At 42.5% G+C, this 9,116-nt stretch overlaps 1 protein-coding gene and 1 pseudogene across 1 annotated transcript in view; one reads left to right on the top strand and one right to left on the bottom strand.

The window, feature by feature from the left end:
* The first annotated feature begins 255 nt into the window (after positions 1–255).
* The window catches only part of PECAM1 (platelet and endothelial cell adhesion molecule 1), a 108,225-nt gene continuing 99,364 nt past the window's right edge, over positions 256–9,116 (top strand). Inside the window, exon 1 of the mRNA XM_030922497.1 lies at positions 256–465. The gene's annotated coding sequence lies outside the window, so the exon portion shown is untranslated. The remainder of the gene's footprint in view (positions 466–9,116) is intronic.
* On the bottom strand, positions 5,034–5,108 carry LOC115894976 (annotated as a pseudogene).

Raw genomic sequence — 9,116 nt, 5'->3', positions numbered from 1 at the left:
ATAATGGATTAGCATGCTAAAAGACACTCCCACCAGTGCCATGACAGTTTACAATACCATGGCAACGTCTGAAAGTTACATGGACTGCCTCAGTTTCAAGAATTCCTTCCCCTTTCCCAGAAAACTCATGAATAATCAACCCGTTGTTTAGCATACGATCAGGACATAACCAGAAAAACAGCCAACAGCAGCGCTCGGGGCTGCTATGCCTCTTGAGTAACCATTCTTCTGTTTCTTCACTTCTCTAATAAAGGTGTCTTCGCTGTACTCTGTGGACACATCCTGAGTTCTTTCTTGTGTGAAATCCAAGAACCCTCTCTTGGGGTCTGTATCGGGACCCCTTTTCCAGGAACATCTTGGCCCTTTTCCAGGAACATCTTCCTGGCAAACCACAAAAAGACATTACCAGATAGACCCTTGGCCCAAAAGAAAATCATCTGTGCAGCACTAATTGACCGACTTTGGGTAAGTAACGGGTACATTTTATCCTGGTTAAGGGACAAAAAGTTGGGTTAGAAGCCCAGCTTCGAAGGGTTAGATTCCCCCCTAAGACATAGGGGGTTAGAGGTCCCCCTCAGTAAGGCCCCTCTTAGTTAAAAATGGATCTAGTGGCTGGGCGCAGTGGCTCATGCCTGTAACCTCAGCACTTTGGGAGGCTGAGGCAGGTAGATAACTTGAGGTCAGGAGTTCGAGACCAGCCTAGCCAACATCGTGAAACCCCGTCTCTACTAAAAATACAAACATTAGCCAGGCATGGTGGTGTGCACCTGTAATCCTAGCTACTGAGGAGGCTGAGGTAGGAGAATCACTTGAACCCGGGGGGTGGAGGTTGCAGCGAGCCGAAATAGTGCTACTGTACTCCAGCCTGGGCAACAGAGCGAGACTGTCTAAAAAAAAAAAAAAAAAAAAGAATTTGGCACTATGGGATGCTAACAGCTATTCTCTTTGGATTAATCCACCTTGCGTTCTTTGCTGATGACTGCGGGTTTTTTCCTCCATCAAAGGGGAAAATTGAGATCTGACGGGACTCCTGGAAAAGATCCCTTTGTTCCTGACAAGCAGTCACCTGAAGTTTTGTTTCAGTGTTGCTTTGATGGTGGTTCTTTCTATGGCCTTCCGGTGCTTCTCATCCCCCCTTCTCTGCCACGGGCAATGCTTTACTCCCTCCCCTTTCCTCTCTCTGTCTTCCTTTCCTTTCCTTTCCCTTTTCTATCTTTTCTGTCACACAGGGTGACTGTCCACTCTTCCGTCTTGCCCAGAGACCACATGTTGAAACTCCTGGTTTGGAGATCCTTCCACTCCACTTTGAGTAGATCAAAGATAACAGGGGCCAACAGGGGCAAGTTTGAGCCTTGCCAGGTTGATATTGGGTGCTCAGCGGGGTGGCTAGTGTCTATGTTTTGTCACATGTATTTTGCTCCAGCCAGAATGAAAAATATTAATTTGATTTCTCCATGCAGCCTCTTGGGCAGCATCTTGCAAAATTGAGAGGCTTTTGCTTATGGTTCCATGAAACAGAAAAAGATGATTTTCTTTTGTCACATGGCTTGGCCCCCATAGCTATGGCACAGCAAGCAGGGCCACCAAAGTCACACAGAGAAAGGGAACCTAGAAACTTGGCATGCTGGCAAAAGGGTAAGGATTTCTTACCAGTCAGAGACCAGGTGCAGTGACTCACACCTGTAATCCCAGCACTTTGGGAGGCTGAGGTGGGAGGATCACCTGAGATTGGGAGTTTGAGACCAGCCTGGGCAACATGGTGAAACCCCCATCTCTACAAAAAGAACCACAAAAATTAGTTGGGTGTGGTGGTACACGCCTGTAGTCCCAGCTATTTGGAGGGCTGAGGTGGAAGGATCACTTGAACCAGGGAGGTGGAGGTTGCAGTGGGCAGAGATCTTGTCACTGCACCCCAGCCTAGGTGACAGAGAGATACCTTGCCTAAAAAAAAAAAAAAAAAAATTCTTACCAGTCAAGCTTCTGGCCTCTCTCTGTGCAAAATGGTTGAATAAATGGTTTAAAAAAAAAAAAATACTGTCTGTTTCCTCTGCAAGGTTTTGATTAATAGGAAAAAGTATTTGTGAGGCTAGTCTTAGGCTGTAGTGAATCTGGTGTACCTTGTGTCATGAATTTGTCTTTCTGTGTTGTTCTGTCATGAAGAGAGGGGTACCACAGGATAGAATGTGGACTTGGGACCCCTATAAGCCCACTATTCAAGCTGGCCCATCAGATTTCCAGTCTTGAATTTTCCTTTCTTAGAGTTACCTTTGGAGATTCCAGATCTTATAAAACCGCTCACCATCTCTTTGAAAATACCTCCTATGCCCATGATTAAGTCACAACTTTAGTTAAGGCTCATTGGTTTCACCTAGGAGATTACCGTTGGTAAAGTTCAAAAGCCAGAAATACTGTCTGTTTGTCCCGGCCAGAGTCTGGTAATAAGAGATTTGGTTAAAACTCAGCTAAATTAAAAGTGGATATTCAAGCTACGTATCTATCTATCTATCTATCTATCTATCTATCTATCTATCTATCTATCTATCTAGATATCTATTATTTGAGATGACATCTCCCTCTGTCGCCCAGGCTGGAGTGTAATGGCATGATCTCTGCTTACTGCAAGCTCCACCTCTCAGATTCAAGCAATTCTCCTGCCTCAGCTGGGATTACAGGCATCTGCCACCATGCCCGGCTGATTTTTGTATTTTTAGTAGAGACGGAGTTTCACTGTGTTGACCAGGTTGGTCTCGAACTCCTGACCTCAAGTGATCCACCTGCCTCCAGCTCCCAAAGTGCTGGGATTACAGGCCTGAGCCACCTCACTCAGCCAAAGCTATGCATCTATTTAAAAGGCCTTTACAGTTTCTTTCTCTTCTTAAATCAAATATTTCTTTTTAAAAAGTTTTTTTCTTCTCAGTCAACTGAATTGTTTTCTCCATTTTGTCTTCTTGTCACTCTTGATGCCCACATGAGAAGACCTGAGATAATTTCTAAGAACCTGAGACAGACCCCGTTTTGGGAAAAACCTATTTTCCTCATGAAATCCCAGAAGTTGAAAGCGGAGAGATCCCTCTCAAAATCTAAGGCTCTGCTCTGTTATGCATTGCATTACTTGATGTTTTTGACTTTTGGGGGTATCAGAAATGACTTTGCATTATGAGAGAGCTTTTAGTATTGGTATGTAACAACTTGGTGGGAAATAAACTTTTAGGGATGACTAATGGCAGCTATGGGGGGTACTCGGCTCTTTCCATGTTTGGGTCAGAGTCATCTTCTTGGAAGTTGCATGCTTTCCTGACCCTATTCCTCAAAGGGTGCCAACCTGAAGTTAGTAATCCAGTTAAGAAACTTAAAAACTGGGCCAAGTGGCTCACGCCTATAATCCCAGCACTTTGGGAGGCTGAGAAGGGTGGATCACTTGAGGACAGGAGTTTGAGACCAGCCTGGGCAACATGGTGAAACCCCATCTCTACTAAAAATACAAAAATTAGCCGGGCCTGGTGGTGGGTGCCTGTAATCCCAGCTACTTGGGAAGCTGAGGCATGAGAATTGCTTGATCCTGGGAGGTCGAGGCTGTAGTGAGCCAAGATCACGGCACTATACTCCAGCCTAGGTGACAGAGTGAGATCCTGTCTTAAAAAAAAAAAAAAAAAAAGCTCTTCTTCTGTGTGCATATTTATATGTGTTGTGTGTATCATGTTTATATAAAAGATCTCTAGTTAATTTGTTTAAAGAAAAATAAGCACTTAAGTATTTCTCAGAAAAGTAGAAACTTTAATGCCTTTTAGTTCACATGACTTAAATAATCTTTGGGAGATAGATAGTTTTAAAGATTATTGGTAAAATAAAAAATGTCTTCAAAATTTAAACATTTGGTCTAAGTTAGGCAGGTCAGATATTGTGTTTACTAAACTACACAAACTGCTTCTATGACTTTTGGAACCATTAGAGTCTAGGGAAGGCCTGGGGATATGTGAGGGTAGCTATGCCCCTTGGCCATGCTGGAAAGAGTCAGACCTTATCTGCACTACTGCCTACTGTCCTAGGCTCCACACCCAGGACTTGCCAAGTTTTTCTTTTTTTTTTTTTTTTTGAGACGGAGTCTTGCTCTGCCACCCAGGCTGGAGTGCAGTGGCCGGATCTCAGCTCACTGCAAGCTCTGCCTCCCGGGTTTATGCCATTCTCCTGCCTCAGCCTCCCGAGTAGCTGGGACTACAGGCGCCCGCCTCGTCGCCCGGCTAGTTTTTTGTATTTTGAAGTAGAGACAGGGTTTCACCGTATTAGCCAGGATGATCTTGATCTCCTGACCTCGTGATCCGCCCGTCTCGGCATCCCAAAGTGCTGGGATTACAGGCTTGAGCCACCGCGCCCGGCCAAGTTTTTCACCAAAAATAAAAGTTGCTAAGAGTTAACACTGGGACATGCATACAAGGTGTGTAAGAAAAGTCCAATGTTTTTGGTAAAAGATTACAAGAAGGCATGGGAATGTGGATTTTTTGGCCTAGTTTGGAGGGTTAAAAGATTATTTTGGCTGGGTGCAGTGGCTCACACCTATCCCAACACTTTGAGAGGCTGAGGCAGGTTACTTGACCATTTGAGTCCAGGAGTTCAAGACCAGACTGGGCAATATGGCAAAACCATGTCTCTACTAAAAATATAAAACTTAGCCAAGCATGGTGGCGCAGGCCTATAATCCCAGCTACTCGCCAGGCTAAGGCACGAAAATCTCTTGAATCCAGGATACAGAGTTTGCAGTGAGCCTAGATCACACCACTGCACTCCAGCCTGGGCAACGAAACGATTCTGTCTCAAAAAGAAAAAAAGAGGGAAAAAAAAAAAGGACTGTGAAATTTAAATAGGATAAAGCTGAGGTTTGAGCAAGTTGTGGACGGTTGTGAAAGGTTAATCTCATAAAAGAAATTCTATGTGTGAACATATTGGCTAAAGTTAAAGGGGGTATTATTCAGTTTTTTCAATAAATCAAACATTGAAATAAAAGCACAACAGTTTTCCTTGGAACTTTTTTTTTTTTTTTAAATATGGAACGCTTCACGAATTTGCGTGTCATCCTTGTGCAGGGGCCATGCTAATCTTCTCTGTATCGTCCTTGGAACATTGATCTGTTTTTTTTTTTTTTTTTAAATAAAGAGAGAAAGCAAAAATCTTACAAAAGGTTTATGAGAATCTTACCCCATGGTGAATCATTAAGATTGTATAGATTTGTCTATAAGGTTTTATTAAGAATTGGGTTTGACATTAATAGTACATTAATGCAAAAGTGAAATTTGACTTTCTTGAACAACATTTTCACATAATATTAAAAGACAATGAAAGATTTTTGTTCGCTTTTAAATAAGCTACAGGAAAAAGAAGGGAGGAAAAAGAGACATTATTTGGAAAGCTGTTTGCCCGCTATCAATGAGTAAAGGTTTTTTGCCTTTTAAAAATCTTTGAGTTATCAATTTGACTAAATAAATGACTTATGGTGACCTGGGATTTTATTTTATAATATCAAGTGCTTTAAATCTCTGATATTTGACAAACTTTCCAAAATCAAATTCTAAATGATATCTTTTTCTGACCTGATTAATCATTTTAGATGTTAAGTTCCGTAAGTTCACAATGAAATGTTTGGCCTATTTGGTATATTAAAATCATACAGGAAGCATGGTCAAATATAAAACAGTGTTTGGCTTTCTTTGGATTTTATTTGTATGAATGTGTTGTTGATTTTATGCTCCAAAATTATGGGAAACTCCTGTAATTCTGACATGACTTATTATTGTATGCTATCAGTAATTATAACTGCAATGTAAAATTGTTGCATGCCACAGAAATAACCAAAAATTCTAGTCAGTTGTGTCTTCAACTGTGGCTGCCCTAAGACTTTTTGTCATTGTTAACTAAAAGTATCTGAGACAGGTCTCAATCAATTTAGAAAGTTTATTTTCAAGGTTAAGGACATGTGCCCAGGAGACTGTGCCATTCTCCAAAGATTTTGAGGGCTTCAATATTTAAAAGGGGAAGGATGGATATTGCGGGAAGAGGAAGAAATTTTTAAAATGTCTGGGTAGATAAGAGACAAATGGTTGCATCTTTCTGAGTCTTTGCCCAGCCTTTACACAGTTTACATAAGGCAGGGGAGTAGATGAATAGTTACTTATGCCATTGTCTGACTCAGTAAATCTGCATTTTTACATACGATAATGTAAACAGTAGGGCAGCGGAAGAAATCAGATATGCATTTGTCTCAGGTGAGCAGAGGGATGACTTTGAGTTCTATTCTTTGTCCTGCACCTGTGAAAATAAGCTATCAATTTACACTGCCAGCGTGAAATTCAACAGAACGGTTCTAAGGAAAAGATCTTGAGACCCCCAAGGAATTTACTTGTGGGCAAATTGTAAGGGAGGTATATGGCTCTTTTTTTTTAAATCTTTGTAGCTATCTTATTTAAGAAGGGAGAGGCCGGGAGCGGTGGCTCAAGCCTGTAATCCCAGCACTTTGGGAGGCCGAGACGGGCGGATCACGAGGTCAGGAGATCAAGGCCATCCTGGCTAACACAGTGAAACACCATCTCTACTAAAAATACAAAAATTCGCTAGGCGTGGTGGCAGGTGCCTGTAGTCCCAGCTACTCAGGAGACTGAGGCAGGAGAATGGCATAAACCCAGGAGGCGGAGCTTGCAGTGAGCTGAGATCCGGCCACTGCACTCCAGCCTGGGCGACAGAGCGAGACTCCGTCTCAAAAAAAAAAAAAGAATGGGAGGCAGGTTTGCCTGATGCAGTTCCCAACGTGACTTTTCCATTTTGCTTAGTGATTTCAGAGTTCCAAGATTTATTTTCCTTTCACATCATCTACAGCCAATTGTCTTGTTTTGATCCTCTTCAAAAGGTGGTTTATAATCAGCTATAGAACTCTGACAAGTACTCTTAAATGCAAGTTTATGATAACTTTGGAACGTGTGCCATTAAAATGGAGAGGAAAGAACTTCCAAGACTCTGTTGGAAAACTAATGAGTCTATAAGCATTCAGCAAAACAGGAACTAACTGCGTAGACTGAACTAATAAAAAGACAAAAATTCTTCTTAGTTTTTTCTGCAATTTAAACTGACCCTGCTTATTCCTGTGAACCAACCAGTGATTTCTGGCTGCTGCTCAGAAAAAGAGAGGAATGAGTAACATAAAAATCTGGATCAATATCTAATTCTGGGCGCAGACGGAATTGGCTAGCCACTCCATCTCAGCTTGGTTCCAACACAGTTGTCTAATTGATGGAAAGCCTCCTTATTTAGTTTACTTTGGATAATTTCTTAAATTGAACACTTATTAATCTTCTAAATATCACCTTTTGTCAGAACTCACAGTTATGAATGACCCTGACCATACTGTCGCTCTCTAAGCTCCTCTCTATCCTGAATATAAGGTAACCTAATAGTTAGGCAGGAATGCCATCACACGTATTTCTCCTAAAGAAATTACAGAGGATGGATCCTCATCGCTCTACAACGCTTGGGATGAAAAGTCCCCTTGTAAAAGGGAGGGGGAGTGTGTCAGAGGCATTGGAACAAGAATGACTCCATCTTGAGTAGGAGCTAGGTAAAGTGAGGCTGAGGCCTGCTGGGCTGCATTCCTAGGAGGTCAGGCATTATCTCGAAACTAATAGGGCTTATTTAGAATCGAATGACTCCAAAGCAGGTAAGTTGAACAATTATCAAATTAAAGAAACATCCTGGCCAACATGGTGAAACCCCGAGTCTACTAAAAAAATACAAAAATTAGCCAGGCGTAGTGGCACATACCTGTAGTTCCAGCTACTTGGGAGGCTGAGGCAGGAGTATCGCTTGAACCCAGGAAGTGGAGGCTGCAGTGAGCCAAGATCGAGCCACTGCACTCCAGCCTGGGTGACAGAGCAAGACTCCAGTCTCAAAAAAAAAAGAAAAAGAAAAAGTTAAAGCAGTTTATGATATTAAAGCATTTAGCAAGGCTGGGCACGTTGGCTCACGCTTGTAATCCCAGCACTTTGGGAGGCCGAGGTGGGTGGATCACCTGAGGTCGGGAGTTTGAGATCAGCCTGACCAACATGGAGAAACCTCATCTCTACTAAAAATACAAATAATTAGCCAGGCATGGTGGTGCATGCCTGTAATTCTAGCTACTTGGGAGGCTGAGGCAGGAGAATCGCTTGAATTCGGGAGGTGGAGGTTGCAGTGAGTCAAGATTGTGCCATTGCCCTCCAGCCTGGAGAACAAGAGCAAAACTCTGCCTAAAAAAAAGAAAAAAAGCATTTAGCAAATATTTCAGAGGCATTCGAACCAGAGCAACTCCCTCTTGAATAGGGGCTGTGTAGAATGAGGCTGAGACCTGCTTGGCTGCACTCCCAGATTAGACATTCTTAGTCCCAGGACAGAAGATCAGCACAAGATACAGGTCACAAAGACCCAGCTGATAAAACAGGATGCAGTAAGAAGCTGCCAAAACCCACCAAAATCAAGATGGCAAGGAAAGTTGCCTCTGGCTGTCCTTGCTGCTCATTATATGCTAAGTATAATACATTAGCATGCTAAAAGACACTCCCACCAGTGCCATGAGAGCTTACAAATGGCATGGCAATGTCTGGAAGTTAACCTATACGGTCCATAAGGAATAGAAATCATCAGTTCCAGGAATTCCTTGCCCCTTTCTCAGAAAGCTCATGAATAATCCATCCTTTGTTTAGCATATAACTAAGAAATATCCAAAAATAGCCAACCAGCGGCCCTCGGAGCTGCTCTGCCTATGGCGTAGCCATTGTTCTGTTTCTTTACTTTTCTAATAAAAACTTGCTTTCACTTTACTCTGTGGACTCACCCTGAATTACCTCGTGTGAGATCCAAGAACCCTCTTTTGAGGTCTAGATTGAGACCCCTTTCCAATAACAAATCTATATTTTACTCAAACCAAGGAAAAGGGTGTGAATAACTGCAGTTAAGATTGTTAACAGCTCGGCTGGGCACGGCGGCTCACACCTGTAATCCCAGCACTTTGGGAGGCCGAGGCGGGCAGATCACGAGGTCAGGAGATTGAGACCATCCTGGCTAACATGGTGAAACCCCATCTCTACTAAAAAAAAAAAAAT

The sequence above is a fragment of the Rhinopithecus roxellana genome, chromosome 19 (genome assembly GCF_007565055.1).
Source record: "Rhinopithecus roxellana isolate Shanxi Qingling chromosome 19, ASM756505v1, whole genome shotgun sequence".
Lineage (NCBI taxonomy): Eukaryota > Metazoa > Chordata > Mammalia > Primates > Cercopithecidae > Rhinopithecus > Rhinopithecus roxellana.
The sequence above is the reverse complement of the archived record's forward strand: the minus strand, read 5'-3'. Positions and strand labels throughout refer to the sequence as shown.